Source organism: Protopterus annectens, chromosome 10.part0 (genome assembly GCF_019279795.1).
Source record: "Protopterus annectens isolate FY-2018-M chromosome 10.part0, PAN1.0, whole genome shotgun sequence".
Lineage (NCBI taxonomy): Eukaryota > Metazoa > Chordata > Ceratodontiformes > Protopteridae > Protopterus > Protopterus annectens.
This window is the reverse complement of record NC_056744.1, coordinates 802471961-802491246: the sequence shown is the minus strand read 5'-3', so window position 1 is coordinate 802491246 and position 19286 is coordinate 802471961.

Here is a 19286-nt window from a genome sequence, read left to right as displayed (position 1 = left end):
AGCTGGGGAACTTGGCATTCTGAAATAGAATGATTTATTAGAATGCAGATAGGGAAGGCAATGGCTTCTGCAGATGCTTTTAAGAAGTAGGAGGGTATATCATCAGGGGCATTAGAACCAGGCTTCAATTTTAGAAGAAGTTTTTTGTGGTAGATATATGGATGGGGTTTGTGGAGAAGGGGGAGGTTGTGGATGGGAGATGCTAGGGAAGGAAGGGATAGGTGGGGGTGAGGATAGGCAAGCTGAATTGGTGGGGAAGTATGTTGTTAATTTAGCTATGGAATCAATAAAGAAAGAGTTAAATTGGGTGGCGAAGTCCAAGTTGGAGGTGTTTCAGTCAGGAGAAGGATTTTCTTTTTTACCAGGGTTTAAGAGAGAAGAGATTTCTTTCCAGAATTTATTAGGTTTGGTATTATGGTTGGTTTGGAGTGTAGAGAAATATGCTTTACAGTCTGAGGTGATAAGTTATTTTTTTTACTTTGTTTTGAAGTGTTTTTTATGCATTGAGGGAGATGTTAGATTTATTTTTGAGGTAGTGTTTCCAAGCCTTATCTCGGAGTCTCATAGTAGCTAAAGTATTTTTGGTTAGCCATGGGACAGGATTGTTTTTTATGCATTTTGTTTTCAGGGGGGCATAGAAGTCTAGAAGGGTTAAGAAGTTTGAGTTAAAGTATGCAACAGCATTTTCTAAGGGAAGGGTCTTAAGTGGGTTCCAGTTAATTCTTTTTAGTGCATCTGAGAATATGCTAGAGTTAAAGTTTTTTAGGCAGCGAGTGGAGCTATAGGTATGATTTGCACTAAGATCTGAACCAATAATAGGAATGCCCAAGGCATATTGTGTATCTCAGGATTGTCTTGTGTTAAGCATTGCATTTCAGCTATATGCATTCCTGCTCTTAGGTATGCTGCTGCAGGCAAGCATGAAACTGTAATAGCTGTAGACTGCAAATATACCATCTGCAACTGTATATGGGTCAGGTAGCCAACCCAGTACTCTGATATGGTCTGTACACATCACACATATTCCCATCCACTAGGGGTTAATTTTCTACATCTGCATTCCATGCATTAATATGCAGTTCACCTACTATTTCCGTCATGCATGAATCTCATTCATGTGTGTTAAAGTGTCACTGCAGTTTTGTATAACACTCTACCTCTAGTCATAGTTTGTCACCAGGTGAGCTCTAGGTACATATCAGTTAATCAATATTCAGCCATGGCTTAGTAGCTCAGTTTGATAAATGCTAGGTGTGATGTACATTTTGTCACACACAGACCAGTGTTTGAACCCAGGGACAATTACTACTAAATATTTATAGAAAGAGTTATGTGTTGTTAACAGATGTTCTCCCCACAGGAATGTCAGGTAAATAAATGGCTGTAGTAGCTGTTCAAATGGGTTAACAGTTTCTGTGTTCAGATGTATCAGTGTGTTAACAGCATTGCTCAGCAAGGTGATAAGATGTCAGTAAATAAAATTAGTAAGTGCAATAGTCATAAAAGTGAATAAAATAAATAAAACCGTTCAATCTTGGTATGGCTGTATGCCTGGTGTGTCTATGAATGGAATCTATTTCTCTCTCCCCCCACCCCTTATCTGCATCATAATTTATTATTGTTATACATTGGGTATGGATTACTTTTAACATATGTTGTTCTCAAAACATTATGTTGGGCCTTGTGTTGTATTATTGTTATGTATTACAATGGTTGCATACTAACATACCTTGTTGAATTAACTATGTTGTTGGCCTCATGCCGTAACTCTTACTGGCATGCTATTACTACACTGACTGTTATCTCACTTATTGTTGTGTTCCATATGCAATGTAATGTTATGTTACTGGATTAATTGTAACATTCTGGCATGCTGTTATAACTAGCTAAATGTTCTGTTCATTACTAACCTATACACTTTGAAATACCTCAGCACCATAGCTCAACTGGGTTGGCTGGCTCCTGGCGATCCATCTACCCTACCTCAGCCAGCAGTGGCACTGGGTCCCAGCATGTCTGGGACCCAATCTGGTGCTGCCCCCTCTGCCGGTCCTGCACCACCTACAGGTGGAATTGCCTCAGGGGATGGGGCTCGTTCCCCCAGGAGCGAGCATAAAGACAGAGTTGTCACCCAGCAACACCTACCAGGGATGGTGCGCAGGATCATGCACTGAGGCTATGAAGATCACCTGCACCAGATTAAGGGCAGACTAGCCAACCTGGAGGGGCAAGGTGGACCCAGCTCCCAACCCCCAGAACAGCCACCTTCAGGGCAGTGAAGGAGCAGTGTTGACTTCCCATGGGTGGGGAGCTCAGTCTCACTGCTGCCGTCTGGGAGCACATGGCTCTCCAACTCCAGTACACCCTCACCATCCAAGGTGTTTACCCCTTCATATGCCATACACTGCCCCTGTATGCTGCCTTATCTGTTTGCAAATGCAACCTCTCCTACCCAACGTACCTCCTCACACGTACTTATATCCCTTCCCCAACATCCCACTCCCTCCTTAAAAAAAATGGGCATATGTCCCACAAAAAATATTGCCCTATACATAGCTCTCCATTTCACACCCACATCCACTGGACCCACTTTAATCATTATTTGAATCAATCAACACATTTATGTTGCCCTCAGAGGCTAAAATTCTAAATTGTCTACAACCTGCACAGCTGTTGCTGTAGAAGAAATGGAGAGCTATGGTCCTTTCCTACACCTGTCCTGCACATCCCTACCTGTCTCTCAATATGTTTTTCCCCTTGCTTGCCCCCATTTCACCACTTTCCTATCACCTTTTTTTTCTTTTTTTTAAATTAGCATGGTTTAAGTCGAGCAAATGCACTTAACACTGCTTAAAACTGACTTAATCACCTTCTCTATTTCTGACACTGTTAAGCACATCTGAAAAAAATCATCCCTGTCAAGTCTTGGACCCAGGGCCCTGTCAACTACAGCATAGTGAATTAGCCCACTAGGCTACTCAGCTCTAAAGTAAAACAGTTGTTTCCATAAACATATCCTGATTGCAGTGACACACTGTACATATAATGGGAAAATTGGCAGTGTACCGGGACTATGATGCAGACACAAAGCCAGTACACAGCCAAATAAATAATTATGTATGTATGTGAGGCCTGGGATAGCAGGTACTGTATAGCCGTCAACTGCAAAGGCTGTTGCAGAATCACCACAGTTGTGCCATCTACTTTTGGCACAGTTGTCAAAAAACCTTTTCTGTGCACTAAAGGACTGACAGGTCAGTGCAGAGTGAGGTTAGAAAATCATAACAGACAGTTCAGTGTCACACATCATACCCATCCAAACACATATGGTAATGCAACTGCTGTGTAATAGACTGTATGCATGCACATATATCTTGCAGATACACATGCTGCATTATGGACTCAGTAACTCAGTCTGTTAAATCCACAGCATGCTGTACATTTTGCTACCCACAGTCCTCGGTTCAAATCCAGTGTGTTGCACTTCAATGACATGCTTGTGAATACAAGACATAATGACTGAGTCCTGCAATTTTATCCAAAACAGGTTGCTGCTATTGCATTCACTGCTACCCATCTTAGCACATCAAAGGGCTGTAGGTAGGGACACACTGCACAAATATGTATAGGCATCTTATATGTCACCTAATGCTCTCCAACTGGCACTGCTACATTATGTATGTACCTTAAGCACATGCCTCATCTGGACTGTTATGAGTACACTCACCCTGGCTCTGCTGGAACAACAGAGCTGACACTGCTCCCTCACTGACACATACAGCTTGCTGTCCTCCAATATGTTCATACTTCCTAGTATGAGTCCTGGGCAAAAAGCAGCAGCTGCAGCCTGCAGCATATCCAGCAGTATGTTCAGCTACCTGCTACAAACCTACCTTACCTCACAACCCCGTAGAACATATTTTCCACACTGCATGCATATATGAAAGGATAGGGGGTACAGGTCAGTTGATCAGGACATGTGTCACAGTCTGCCCCTACAAACATACACAATTGACAGACCAGCATCTACTGCAGCAGCATGCGTATTCTGATGTGTATGACGTATGACACTCAAATCTACCCCCCCTAACTGACCTCAACCCACATTGTTTAACACTGAACTGCCACATAATTAGAAAGTCATCTGACAATGGCCAAACAGAACATGCAAAACTGTGGACATGCCACATAAATCCCAACAGTGGGCAGAATTTGTACCTATCCTCTGTGATGCTGTTGTTTCCACACCTTAGTAATGTCCATCTCAAAGCCTAGAAAAGGGGCCAAGGCCTACATGAAGACCTTAAATATTGCAGTGTTGTGCCATGTCATTAGCTAATGAAATTGCACCCCAGCTGGTCTGGATGCAATTAGCAAGTCTGAACCACTGATTGGTGCACAGGCAAGCACCTGTTATTGAGCATTACCATCAAAAGACAAGCAGTTGCCTATGGTAAACAGGTCTGTACCTTTCTTTACCAAGCCAGACTGTGTTTTCAGAATCATTGTTTTCAGGATTTCTGTACAAAAGGAGTACAGCACTCTACCAGGTATGTAATACAAGTCCTCATCTAATAGGATGCAGATGGGGGATGTAGTTATGGGGAATAGGGATTACAACAGTAGGCTTGTAGTATATCTCTGGGAATGACATGTTGCTGATAGTCTGCTGTCCAAAAGCTACAGCCATACCTTACAACTCTGCCTGGTGTGACTTAGGTCGCAGCTGTGGCCCTCTCACTCCTTCCTACAATGGTAGGCTCCTGTACGAATGCCACTGGATTGTGTGCTACATATAGTGAGAGTGAGTAATGGTGGACACAGATGGCATATCACATGATGTACTGTCATTCAGCTCCTTTCAGTCTGTGAATGTCACACAGGAATAGCCCAGATATTGTACTTGTGTCCCTGACTGTCCCTGCTGTACTCCGGCTGGGTCACTGTGTAGCTGACATTCGTATCTCATTGCTTGACAGCTATGGCTACCATACCTGGTAACCCCGCAGAGCAGGACTGCAGGTCATATCCATTAGTAGGGGAGGGACACAGGCCCAACCGCAGCAACAAAGTGTACATAATGATCATACAATGTACAGGTATGAATACAGTAACAGATATTAATGTAGCCTAAATTATTTTTTGAGGTTTCTTGCGTGTGACAGCCAGATTCTCCACAGTCTAAGAACAACCAACAATTATTGTCCAACTGTTTGCCAGACATCCACATGTTTCTGGCAAAGGGACCACATATGTCAGGCACATGTACATATTCTGCACACATCTGTGTACTGAAGAAGTAAGGCACCTATAGGGAAGATAACCTACAGCACATTTGCATTAATGTCTATCATTGTGGCACATGGCTGTTGCTGGAATATCCCCATATACTCATAATAATACATACCTATTTATCGAATAGTGGCTGTCTGACATGGTATTGGGATGTCAGCCGCAGGGGACACAGTAGATGGCATTGATGGGAGTGTAGACATTCAGCACACTCTGTTATGGCACAAAGGGACATAACCAGTATTGCTACTATTTTGCTGATAGCCACATGCAGACTGTGTTGATAGATGGTGGGGTATGATGTGGGAGGTAGCAGTGTATAGTGCAGGCCAATGTGGATGTGCAGGGTGTGTACATAGTGGAGAGCAATGTAAGTGGTCCTGTAATGTGTTCCCCTATTCTTGTCTTTCAGAAAGGATGTATAGACAGAGGCACCCGCCATTTACAGCTGCAGAAAATTATGTGATCTTGGATGGCCTAAGAGTGCATCACTCCATTCTGCTCTGCAGGACTTGCCACAATTGTGAGCAACATTCTGCAATGTGGGCTGACCTTGTCACAGCAGTGAACTGCGTAGGGCTACAGGACAGTAGCATGAGCAGGTCTGTTAGAGGGAGATGGATATGGTAAATGCTGCATGGCAAAGGGCCACTGCTGTGGCCAGGAACCATGCTGCCACTGGTCAGAGGCCTGCAGCAGTGGAACCACTCTAGGCCACAGAGGAATTCCTGGTGAACCTGGGATCAACCACCAGCTCCCAAGCATTCATCACCCCGTACATTGTGGAGGTGGGTGCCACAGCCTCCATAGCAGAGGAACATCCAGGCAAGTCTCCTGCATGCATCACTGTAATACTGTATCAGTCATTGTGGCAGCCTCTGCATACCAGCCCATGGATGTCAGGTCAATCTGCATTGGCAGGTTGTTTGTAACATACACCTGTGTACACATACTCAGAATGTCAGCAATGTAGGCAGTATCACAGTACCTAGTGTACATAAAACTATAAACACATATTTTCCTGTAACAATGCCACATTTATTATTGCTGACAATATCTCTCCCTCACCTTTCCATAGGTCCATCAGGTGTGGCAAGATTCCCACGCCCTGTACCCGGTGAGTGTGATAACGATTTTGTATGGCTCATATATACCCAAACAATGTTAAGGGCTGCCATTTTGCTGTATACACAACTGATATGCTTAGCCAGAGTATACTACTTGTATTTTTAGTCTCAGAGGGGTTAACTGAAGTGCATTGTATCGGTAATCACAGTAGTGCATGTGTAGGATCTTTAACATATTTGCACATATTTTTGTGATGGTCCATGCAGTCTACGATACAGGGGGCATTAGTATGCTGAAGACAGATGCACTGTGTTTTAGGTGTAGCTCTATCATGTGCACTGACATATTGCTAATCTCACAGGTGCATGGTAGTGGCAACATAAACTGGATGTAGCTGCAGTGCATGTGGCTTACTTGGCCTGGCTATTGTTTGTATGTTGTAGTCTGCATCTGTGTTGTGCAATTGATCAGAAATAAGATGTGGTATGTGTACGGCAGTTGTAGCACCTCACCTGTATGTGTGCGTGTGTGGATCACCATACATAATAGTGCAGGTAGTAATGTACTTATTTTGTCTTCCTCCTCACAGGTGACCGTGGAGGTTGGAGTTTGTCCCCCTCACAACCTGATGTTTGTGTCTCATCAGACTCTGATGAATATGGTGGCCATAGTGAGGCACAGGTGGGGTTGTTGGGGGCTGAATCTGTCCCATGGGTTGACATCCCACTTCCTCCCCCTTTGTCCCCGCACACAGTCAGTATGCCCACACATACCCAGTCCCCTGTGGTCACAGATACTGGACAGTCACAGTGTGGTGGCATTGCACAGGAGACTGTGGTGACAATGGCATCAGTGAGTGTAGGCACTGGCCATAGCCACAGAGCTAGTGAAGTCCCACACAGGCAGATCAACAGGGGTGCTCAAAGGAGGACTGCTGCCCATCCACTACCTATCACAGGTGCCACATCACGAGTCACCCCACACATGTTTTTGTCCATCATGGAAGCACAGGCACATTCTGAATGCAACATCAGACGGATGCTCAGGATCATGGATGCATCAGTGTCTGACATCCATGACTCCCTCCACCACATTGGTGATGCCATGCATCATTACACTGATGTAGTGGACAGATGGTGAGGTAAAACATTGCCAGTCCTTGACCGCACATTGTCTGAGCTAGAACATGTGATGAGAGTAGGGCGTCAGACACATGGCCATAGGTCAGCAACAACATCCGCTGAGAGTCCACTGATGCTCCTGTAGTGGCAGTATGTCCAGCATTACAGAAGAGAGGGTGCTGTCCACACCACAACATAGTTGGCCATGGGAACATGGTCGTGGCTGGTCCCTTGAGTCCACAGGCCCAGTAGACATTGGCCACCATCAGCAACTAGTACCGCATCTGACCCTGGGCATGGTGGTGCCAATGCACTCCTGGCAAAGCCAGTTCCCGTGTACATGGCCGGAAATGGTAAACTGTCCATTCTGCTATGTATGGTCCACAGCCGTCCAACATACCCACGTATAGGGCTAGCACATGGCTTGACATGCACACACTCATACATCACTGTCACCTGCAGGTCACCAACAGACATACACAGCACCTCTCCATGACCCAGCTGACCAGCAACCTTCCTGACTCACACACACACATTGTCAACCATTTGGCATAGTCTAAGCCTCTGGCACCCCCACATCACACCCTCTACATGTGATAATACCTGTGCCACATCCCTGCCATCCACACCATCAATGCAGGGACATGTAAATATGTGTCTAATGCACAGGGTGTCTGTAGTACAGTACATGACATGTAGTGTGGTTGTGTTATGCCATGACTGCTGCTGTATGCTGGGGTGTATCATGAGTACACGTAAAAGTGTATCATTGTTGCATGATGTTAGATTGGCAGTTTTGTTGCAGATGGACAGGTGTCTCTCAAAACTTTGCATGTTTCTGTTGCAGAGGTCTAAGTGGCTATGCTGTGGAGACTTGCTGGCAGTACAGCAGCTCAGGATGGCATGGTTGCAAATCAGAAATATGACATCTGCATGGAACAGCTGCATGTGCACATGGTTACCTAGGTGCATATGTACAGAACAGTGTGGCATGGGCAATGAGGACAGACAGCATAATCCTGCATCCATACCCTGTGACAATGCATCCTACCTTTCTATGTGTCACCTGGGTGTGCCACACCAACAAATGTAAATGGTGGCAGATAACATTTATGCATACTTAGATGTTGGCTATTTAGGACCAGCAGCTACTCACAAAGCCTTAAAATATATAACCAATTCACACACATAGGCAAGACAGACACAGTGCTGCACAGGGGTATATTTACACATGCACACACACTTGCCCTTTATGAGATTAGAATCCCTATCTATCTAGTAGTATATACCACAGTACTATGTACTTATCGCATGCACCATGAAGCTTATGGGCTCTGAGAGTGTCTGCCAGTGTTGTTAACATGGATGACATCAGTAGGCCTTGTAAAGGACAATGGAGGGGGTTGACAGGGCCTGAAAATGTATAACCATTGCACCCAGACATGCTGCTCCAAGTGGGTATATTTGCACGCACACACACACACACACACACACACACACACACACACACACACTTGCCCTTTATGAGATTAGGGTCCCTACCTCTGTAGTATTATATATTATAGTACTACATACTTATTGCATGCACCATGAAGCTTAGGTGTTCTGAGAGTGTATGCCCATGCTGTTAAAGTGGAAGACATCAGTAAAGGAGGACAATGGGGTTGACAGGGCCTGAAAATGTATACCCACTGTCCACAGACTGACTTTTGCAAGGGGGTACATTTACAGACACACTTGCCCTTTACTAGATTAGAATCCCTTCCTATCTGATAGTACATACTATAGTACTACATCCTTATTGCATACACCACAAAGCTTATGTGTTCTGAGAGTGTCTGCCAGTGCTGTTAAGGTGGATGACATCAGCAGGCCCTGTAAAAGAGGACAATGGGGGGGTTGACAGGGCCTGAAAATGTATAACTATTGCACACAGACACACTGCTGCAAGGGGGTATATGTAAATGCACATACTAGCCCTAAATGAGATTAGAACCCCTACCTATCTTAGGATCATAGGAGGTTACTAGACTATTGGCCCTGAGACCTTACAGGCCTAGCCAAGAGTTTAGCCCATGTTTAGACAAGTCAGCTCCCAAAGCCCCTGTTCAGCAGGGACACAGGTGGAATCTCAGGGGTGTATTTTCTGTTTCCCATCCAGTTAGCCAGGTTGCGCTTAAAAAGGGATAATGAGGTACTCTTCTTGACATGGAGAGGGAGTCTATTCCACAGATGGGGGGAGTCTCTGGGGCACAAATCTGTCCCGCCAACAAGTCCTATTGATATCACAGACTAGGTTGAGTTTGCATGTATGAGTTGCTCGAGTGGAGCTTGACTTAAAGATATGCAGCAGTCCCATCAAAGCGGGGTCTGAGATTGCTTTGTATGTCAGACAGAGATCACCTCTGTCTGTCGCCTGTATGAAACTGAGTAGAGGGCAAGACTTTTTGACTATCTGTGTAGAGTAGCTGTTTGATGCCCTGGATTCTCCTGGTGAGGAACCTCTGTGGTCTGTCCAGCTGCTGCATGTGCTTTGCAAGGTACATGCTGAAGGGGGCACTGTACTCAATAATTAGCCTTATAAGGGAAGAATGCAGAGATGTTATGACATCTTTTTGTCTGGATGAGATACCCTTAAGTATGAGATGGGCCATCTAGAAAGCTTTCCTTACAACAGAAGCAACATGGTGGTCAAAAATCAGGTTGCTATAAACCTGGGTGACCAAATCCCTCACTACTGATTCTGTACTTAGGATATTGTTATTAACATGATAATATATGGGAACTCCACCCTCTCCAAATGGGATGATGATGCATTTTTTGGCATTCTGCTTGAGGCCATGTTTCTGGCATCAGTCATTTGTCTGGATGAGACCCTCTTGGAGGACGTCCACATCATTTGGGGAATTGATGACTGCACCCAACTTGCAGTCATCTGCAAACTTGGTCAGCCATAACCCACTGGTTTTGACCTGCACCTCAGAGAAGTATATCCCAAATAACAGAGGCCACAAGACCAATCCCTGGAGAATGCCACTCATTACAGATCTACTGCTTGAGGTGGCTTCCCCTATTTTGATTAGGTAGGTTCTATCAGTGAGCCACTTTGCTACCCATCTGGGAACATATGGATTGATGCCTAGTTGAGAGAGTTTATCTATTATGTCTGAGTGGGGAATAGTATCGAAGGTTTTGGCCAGGTCAAGGTAGGCGGTATGCACTGTCTTCCCCTCATCCATGGCTTTGGTGACTGTCTCAAAGAAGTCAACCTGATTTAACAGACAATACCGCCCTTGAGAAAGCCAAACTGTGTTGGGTCGAGTGTTTGGAGGTTGCCAATGTTCCTATTAATGAGGTCCATGATAATTCGTTCCATGGCCTTGCAGATCAGGCTAGTTAAGCAGATGGGTTTATAATTTCACAGCTCGGTGAATGCTCCACCTTTGTGTAAAGGGATGACAGTGGCTGTAATCAACTTGGCTGGGACAAAGCTGGTACTCAGGCTTTGGTTGAATAGGGTGCCTAATGGTGCTGCAAGTTCATGCCTGAGTTCATGTAGGATAGAGCCTGGGATGTTATCGGGTCCCATGGAGGCTGTATTATTTGCCTTTGAAAGAGCAGTGATGACCTGTTCCCTAGAGATAACAGGTCAGGAGCAGGTACTGGGGATGTCCCAATTTACTGATGGGGGACAGAGGGGAGAAGTTTTCACAGAATCTGTCAGCCAGTAGATTGGCTATATCTACTGCATTTGTGCATTTGGTGTCCTTGACCACCAGTTCTGAACAGATCTGGGTTCTTCCTTTGAGATTGCGGACATATGTAAAGACAGCCTTATGATTGTGTCTAGTAGATGTGGTCAATTTGGACTCAAAGTTGGCTTTAGAAGATTCCACTAGTGCTCTTATTTGCTTGTTCAGGCTAAGGAGAGATTGTTTACAGTTGAACACCTACTTCTTCTTGGTCCTGAACAGCAATTTTTTTCCTTTTGTTATATAGTTTATTTATTGCATACATCCACCAGACAGGTTTAGTTTTCCTTGCAGAGGATAGTTTTGTCCTGTCAGGTATTCCTGATTCCATGCATCTATATAAATGCTCATATAGTACTTTGTTGTAGATTTGGACATTGGTGCCAGTTCCTACAGTAGGGGAGGGGGCTGTGAAGCTGTTTATATCATCCCTCAGGAGGTTGTAATTAGCTTTGGAGAAGTTTTTTTTGTTTGACCCTATCGGGGGGGGGGGGCAGGGGAGATGGTGACTTTGAAAGTGACCAGTTTATGGTCAGATCTTACCAGGGAGGATGATACTGTAGGAGTTCTGCAGTGGTTACTTATGTTGGTTAATACCAAGTCCAAGATATATCACCTCTTGTAGGGGTATCGACTAGCTGTTCCAAGGCATTGCATTGATAAAATCAAGGAATCTCTGAGCATTTGTGTTCTGGCATGAGTATTTTTTCCAGTCTATGACTGGGTAATTAAATCACCCAGGATCAGGGTAAAGGGTTGAATCTGGATAGATTTGAAGAGTTCCAGATAGGTGGAGTGGGCATCTTCAGTGAAATTTGGGGGTTGTAGCTAGCTATAATTTGAATAGGGGTCTTGCCAACAGTTAACTGCACTTGGAGTGTCTCCTGTTTGTCATACTGTTTGACCAGCCTGGAGATGTGTGTGTCTTTAACATATATTGAAACTCCACCTCCTTTGGCTTTGCTGCCCACAGTATGGGGTCTGAATGTATGATAGGATAAGTAACCAGGTAAGGCTGGGGTGCTCTCCGCAGCTTTGAACAAGGTTTCTGTGACTACACAAATGTCAGCATCTTCCAGGTTTAAGAATGCTTGCAATGAGTGCAGTTTCATGTTTAGACTATTAGCGTTTAACAGCATGACCTTTAATTTTCATTTTGTTGAATTTTTTTTATGTTGCTAGTATCAACCTCATGATTTTTCCTAAAAAATCACTATGGAGGAGGCAAGGGCCTTTGCCAGAAGCCTGAAGCCTAAGTGAGATGGATGCAGGCCATCTCTAGGAAAGCATCGTGGTCTGTCGATTATATCTCCCCAGGCTGTCAGGTATTGGATCCCCATGGAATGACACCAGACACTAAGCCAATTGTTAAAGTCAATCATTTTCTGTTTGTATTGAGGCACCATTCTGGGTGATGGTAGAATGCTGCTTAAGGCTAGGGATATAACTGCCTGGGACACATATTCAGCAAGCTCAATCATGTCTCTCTTCATATAGTCCAAGAAGGTATGTTTCAAGTCATTCACACCAACATGGACTATGACAGAGTCATAACAGTACCTGTTGTTGAGAGACTTGAATGTGTGTGTGTGATATGGAGGATTCTGGCACCTAACAAGCAACTAGATGTGACTTTCTACTTATCCAGCCTGGTGAGAGATACATCTGTGTGTCTCACAATGGAGTCTCCTATGATGAATATGTTGAGTTTATGGTTAGGTTTTAGTGGTTGCAAGACACTGGTATGTGGACTATGCATGGTATATGGTGTGGAGGGTTGTGGAGTTCTCATGTGTTTTGCCTCTGAGGTCTCCTTTGTTTGGGTTTGTTTTTGTTGAGAACCTCTGCATATGTGGGTGTGTGCTGTGTAGTTGCGGGTAGTGTTTGAGGTGTAGTGATTGTGCTGACAACCTTCTCAGTGCCAGATATACTGGCTTATGAGGGAGAGAGCATAAATGCTAGCCTCTTTATGTAATTGCATCTCTCACAAATTGTGTTCCTAGGTGGTAGTAGTAGATTTCTGTGTACATGAGCAGTTGCTACACTGTCTCAGGATGCCTATATCAACCAGGATGGCAGGAGAAACCATAGTAAATTGTCCATCCATATTTGTCAGAATCTGAGGGAGAGAGGCCAGGGAGAGCTAATGGGTAGGGTTAAAGGCCAAGTGCTTAAACTAAAACTAAGAGGCTTAGAATAACACTTAAAATTTAAACAGGCTAAAAACAAGCAGTAATAAATGCAGCAGAGAAGATGCAATTGAACACTTTAGAGAACAAGTAGCAGAAAAAACAAGATGAAGTAACAGAGTAGGAGAAGGAAACACAAATACTGTAAAAGCAGCTGAATAAAGTTTTATTTTTTTTTTAGTAAAGTGGAAAGGGAGAAAGGAGGAACAGAAGACAATTCAAGGTTAAGAAACTAAGGGGGTTGGTCTTCCCAAATGTTCCCTCTGTATTAGGTAGAATGGTCTAATGCCAACGGACTGGGAGGAGTGTCCCAGATCAAATTTACAGTAGGGTCAGGCAACTGAAAAGCCACCAAGTATAAGAACAAGACACCAATAGGGAGGCAGGGTGGGAAAATATGCTACAGCTACTAACTACACCATTTTAGGCAGACAGCACTACATAAATGTTTATCACAGCAGAAAAATAGCAGTGAGAAACTAAATGAAATTTTTATACAGATAAAGGAGCAAGGAGAATCTAGAGAATGCTCTTAACTGCATACAAATCAGTTATATGATACACTCATTGGCAGGAAATCAGAACAAACTGATGCTTAACAAATGGAGAAAATTTCCAGTTAATACCTTTCACACAGTGAAACTAGCTAAAAAGGCTTTACAAACAGTGTGACAGTAACAAAAGTGATTTAACAGGCCCTGTAAGGCAGACAGTTTCAGTACAACAGTGCAGACTAGTTGATAGCAATAAAATACAGTAAAAAGTAGGCAGCAGGCAATAAAAAGATGCTTTAAATGGTTAGAATAAGCAATAACTAGTAAAAATAATCAAAAAACAGGATGCTTATTGTTATATATCACAGATCAGAGTTGTGGTCAGTGCCCCTCTTCCATTCAGCTCAGTGTGAATAAGCAGAAATTTTCTCAAAGGTAGGACTTAAATACCAGAAGGTACAACCTGAAGCAACTTAAAAAAAGCTCAAAAGAACCGATCAGTGCTAACCCAAGCCCTAGACCAGCCAGCCTTTACCAGCCAGAGGCCAATCAACACAATCATCTCACTAAAGTGAAGAAATGCTTCTTCTAATCCAAGATGGCCTGGAACATGTACTCAGAACAAACAGCCATTGCAAACAATCAACCAGGCCCAGAGACAGCAAACCAGAGCTGGACTACGCTATGCTACATCTACTAGCTACACTATTTTAGGCAGAAACACTACATAAATGTTTACCACAGCAGACAAACTGCAGTGAGACACTAAATGAAAGTTTTAAACAGATAAAAGAGCAAGGATACTCTAGAGAATGCTTTTAACTGCAAACAAACCAGTTACATGATACACTCTTTGGCAGGAAATCAGAACAAACAAATGTTTAACAAATGGAGAACATTTCCAGTTAATACCTTTCACGCAGTGATACTAGCTAAAAAGCTTTACAGTGTGACAGTAACAAAAGTGATTGAACAGGCCCTTTAAGGCAGACAATTTCAGTACAACAGTGAAGATTAGTTTATAGCAATGAAATACAGTAAAACATTAGCAGCAGACAATAAAAAGTGCTATAAATGGGTAGAATAAGCAATAACTAGTAAAAATAAGCAAAAAAAGGATACTTATTGTTATATATCACAGACCAGAGTAGTAGTACAGATTATAGTACTACTCACTTATCACACGCACCGCAAAGCTTATGTGTTCTGCAAGTGTCTGCCAGTGCTGTTAAGATGGATGACATCAGCAAGGCCTGTAAAGGAGGACAATGGGGGGTTGACACAGCCTGAAAATGTATAACCATTGCACACAGACACACTGCTGCAAGGGGGATATTTACATACATATACACTTGGCATTTATTTGATTAGAACTCCTACCTATCTAGTAGCATATACTATAGTATTATGTACTTACTGCATGCTCTACAACATTTATGTGTTCTGAGAGTGTCTGCCAGTGCTATTAAGGTGGATGACATCAGCTGGCCCTGTAAAGGAAGACAATGGGGAGTTGACATAGCCTGAAAATGTATAACCATTGCACAAAGACACACTGCTGTAATGGGGGATATTTGCGTCCATACATATGTACACAATTGGCTTTTATGTGATTAGATCCCCTACCTATCTAGTAGCATATACTATAGTATTGTGTACTTATCGCATGTGCTACAACATGTATGTGTTCTGAGAGTATTTACCAGTGATGTTAAGGTGGATGGCATCAGCAGGCTCTGTAAAGGAGGACAATGGGGGGGGGTTGACAGGGCCTAAAATGTACAACTATTGCACAAAGACATACTGCTGCATGGGGGTATATTTACATACACACACTTGACCTTTATGGGATTAGAACCCCTACCTATCTAGGAGTATATACTACAGTACTTATCACATGCACCATTAAGCTTATGCATGCTTAGAGTGTCTACCTGTGCTGTTAAGGTGGATGACATCAGCAGGCCCTGTAAAGGAGGACAATGGGAGTTTTGACAGGGTCTGAAAATGTATAACCATTGCATACAGACACACTGTTTCAAGGGGGTATATTCACACACACACACACACACACACACACACACACACACACACACACACACACACACACACACACACACACACACACATGTCCTTTATGAGATTAGGACCCCTACCTATCTAGTAGTATATACTATAATAATACATACTTATCACATGTGCCACAGCGCTTACGTGTTCTGACACTGTCTGCCACTGCTGTTAAGGTAGATGACATCAGCAGGGCCTGTAAAGGAGGACAATGGGGGGTTGACAGGGCCTGAAAATGTAAAGTCATTGCATACAGGCAAACTGCTGCAAGAGGGTATATTTACAAACACACACTTGCCCGTTATGAGATTAAAACTATTTCTTATTTAGTAGTATATACTGTAGTACTGCGTACTTATCACATGTGCCATGAAGCTTATGTGTTTTGAGAGTGTCTGCCAGTGCTGTTAAGGTGGATGACATCAGCAGGCCCTGTAAAGGAGGACAATGGAGGGGGTGACAGGGTCTGAAAATGTATAACCATTGTACACAGATGCACTGCTGCAAGGGGGTATTTTCACACACACACACACTCACACACACACACACACATACACACACACACACACACACACACACACACACACACACACACACACACACACACACTTGCCTTTTATGAGATTAGAACCCCTACCTATTTAGTAGTGTATGCTACAATAATACATACTTATCACATGCGCCATGGAACGTATGTGTTCTGACAGTGTCTGCCACTGCTAAGGTGGATGACATCTGCAGCTGTTGACAGGGAGGCCACTGTTGTGGAAGATGCTAGTCAGAGGGCCATAAAATGATTGACCATTGTAATGACATAGGCCTGATAGGGATGTCTGTACTGCTGTATGGGAAATATGTACATATGCACACACACACAGTGGGTGATGTGGAATTAGAACCCCTGCCTACCTACATGTATACACTACAACTCACAGTACTACTTGCATGCACCACTGGTTACATTTGGTTTACAAATGGCTGCAACGCTACATCACTATACACCTTTATGTGGCTATATATATATATATATATATATATATATATATATATATATATGTGTGTGTGTGTGTGTATGTTATCTCTATTATATATATATATATATATATATATATATATATATATATATATATACATACACACATCTATATATATATGTATATATATATTCTCCGTTTCGATCTTCTGCGCGTCGGTGTTCTCGCTATGCGTGACTTCTTTTAATTTAGTAAGATATATATATATATATATGTGTGTGTGTGTGTGTGTGTGTGTGTGTCTATGTGTGTGTCAATACTGATAGATATTGCTAATCATGTCTGCGGGAGATAGGGAGAGACAGATACATATACATACCTGTCTGTAGGTATGGTGATATAGTCACATCTCAGTTCTTTATGCGTATGAGCCATCAGACATGGGCCAAAATTAGCTAGGTGTAGCAGCATGACCAGTGTGACCATCAGTACTTACTAGGTGACTCCAGGGCAGATCTACCTGCACTCCAGACCAGGATTTTGTGTGCTACAGCCAATTAGCTACTGTACCCAATTCAATAGTCCAGCATCTCCCTGATATTATGTCCAAGGGATTCCCTACTGTGCGCTGCACACAATATCTGAGTCATAGCTAGGGTGTGTACAGATTGTAATCAACTGTACAGGGTTTTGCATCATATGTCTGGTACATTTAACATAGCATTGTGATTTTCTGGTACATTGGTAGCAAATCATTATAGACTGATGTTAGGAACTGATGACAGACAGTTAATTTACTGACTCCATCCATAGCAAGAACCCATTCTACTGAACAACCTGTTGTAGGAGATGTAGTTATGCTGTGACTAGGGTACATACTGTAACACCTCACACAGGGTTACAGACTTTTCACCTCTGACTCTACATGTTTTGCATGATGTCCAGCATTCTGCCCCATATGTCTGCTCTGCTCCTCAGACAGTTGTGTTGTTTTGGTAATATACAACTACATAGTCCCCACTGACTTGTTGTAGGTACTGACAAAGTTATGTGATAGCCTGTACATCATGCTGCTACTCTGACTTGTTACAACCTACTGTTATACTAGCCACCTTCTAGGTTACTCAGTGCATGTGTAATGTCTATAGCTGTGGCCCTCTGTCCCCCCACTCCCTCTGGTGTTGTCCAGCTTTCTTGCAGTAACAAATAGTGGCATATTTATAAGTCTGTGGGACTCCTACCATTGGAGTACCTCACAAGCAAAATTATAGGAACAGCCAGCTTTGAACCATGAACACCATCTACCATACTAATATACTTAGCCCACTAAGCCATACCAGCCAACAGAAAGTGAAGTTTAATTCCTGACACTATCAACAGCAGACAGACATAACTTTGACCCCTGCATATTGAGGAAATAGAACATCTCACCAGGTTGTTTGGGACAGCCCTGAGACTCTGTAGTCTGCTGCTATAACCTTGCTAACATACTGTTACTGCAGCTGTATGGGAACACAGCTGTGTTGGGGGTAAGGGACTCTAGCATTGACAGTCATGCATCTGTCCTATGGTCCCACTATTTAGCATTTCCCTCACATAGTGCAGTGGGTTTTGCTGCCTTGTGGCCTACTGCATATTATGGGGCAGCCAGTATTGGACAGAGAGTACCCGTTTTCCCATATAGCTCTTAGTTCTCTGCAGGTAGCCCAGTAGCCCACTCTGTTCCCTTGCATACATGCAGCAGGTCCATACATGTGCTACCATAGTCTAGTACCCCATACATTTATTGTAAAGAAGAATGACTTACCTTGTGCTTGCAGCAGTTAGGATAACAGTTCTTCAGTGTGATCCTGTCAGATGCATGCGGTATGCAACCAATACATGGTAAGGTACAGGTTGTGTAGTATCAGTTATGTTACATTTGGTCGAAAGTTTGTTGTTAAATTTAACTGTTGAGGCTACCCACTAAAGTGAGCTAGCCTGTGTAAGTGATTTATTACTGTTTTTCCTGCATTTCTGTGTACTTTTTAACCTAAAAAACAAAATAAAAAACAAAATAATATCCTTGTTTTCCCGCCTTTCTCGACTAGTTTAGACCAGTATACAGGCTTTGTGTAGTTCCTGTGTTGTCCATTGCCTTACTTGGATAGAAGGAAGTTTCTTTGCTCACCAGTGGGAGTGGGGAGCCTTGAGCAGCCTATCTGTCCCTGAAGGAGTGACCTCAGCACAAGAGCTTGTAGTAATTGGTCATTTTGGACCATTTCCAGCTCTTTTGAAGTTCCCTGTTTAAAATCCGCCCCTGAGCATTTTTTTCTGGCTATACTAC